We start from the raw sequence: 1175 nt of genomic DNA on the forward strand, positions 1-1175 counted from the left end.
TTGTTCTAAATGATATATATGTAATACAGTAGAAGCCGCTTTATTGCACAGCCTATTTGCCAGCTTATTTTGTGCCATTATCCGGCTGGCGCGATAATGCGAAGTTATCTGAGGTGGACCGCACTGGTTTGGGATTCCGTGAAGCTAAAAGAAGTGTGCGTTAATCTGTTGTGCAATTAATTGGCTTCTACTGTATGGGATTATATAAAATATGTCTAAAGGATAACACAGCTGAATATATATTCTCTTTACAATCTAATTATAGAAAGTTATTCTCATTTTCCTTCATTCATTGATTTACAGGACGTATCTACGAGCTCTCATGAGACGATTTGCAGATCGCGCGCTGCCGTCTTCTGATTTTTCTTAGAAAACAGAAAGAATAGGAAACTGAAGTTTTAAATTATTAGTCTGTTAAATGATATTCTAATACACATGTTAGCAATTGACGAGTTTCGTGTAAAATGTGATTATGTCACTCACACACTAGAGCTTGTGAGTTTTCTTCAAATTTTTCGATGTTTTTTTTTCTGTTTTTCATTTGATTTTTTTTCTTACATTTGCTCAGATGTTCCATTTAAGAACAATGAATAGTATGTAATTTAATTAAGGCTAATGGTTGTAAATTTAATGATGGCTATTTTCTGAATATATATATATATATATATATAAACAGGACAGCTTTGCTTGTCACATAACCTGTTCAATGGGATTGCAAAATGCAGTTTTATGTCCTGTCAAATATATTTAACTTTGTATGAGTTGATCTTGTAAAACTTTTATTCCAGGGAAATGCCAGACCCTGGATCTATAAAAAGATATACTAGTAACAGAAAACATTAGTAAGGTTTACTATGGTCTGGACTTGAGTGACAGTCGACAAAAAATAGTTGTGGCATGAGAGCTAAAAACAGACGATTGGACATTCAATGATTATTTTGAGCTTTACAATGTGGTTTGCTGGAGATTTAGAAGTGATAGAGTAGAAGCTTAAGCGCCGTCTGCCATGTTATTTGTTTTAACCAGTTATTTGTCAACCTGTATTTGTTGTGACCAGCTCTAGGCTATACTATTATAGAACAAATACTGTTGTAGTGTCTAACAGGAAGAACAACTCACTTTTATTTTCGAGTGTGTAACTCAAGTCTCAAGTTGTTAATTAATGAATGAAGACC

The sequence above is a fragment of the Branchiostoma floridae genome, chromosome 17, assembly GCF_000003815.2.
Source record: "Branchiostoma floridae strain S238N-H82 chromosome 17, Bfl_VNyyK, whole genome shotgun sequence".
Classification (NCBI taxonomy): Eukaryota; Metazoa; Chordata; class Leptocardii; order Amphioxiformes; family Branchiostomatidae; genus Branchiostoma; species Branchiostoma floridae.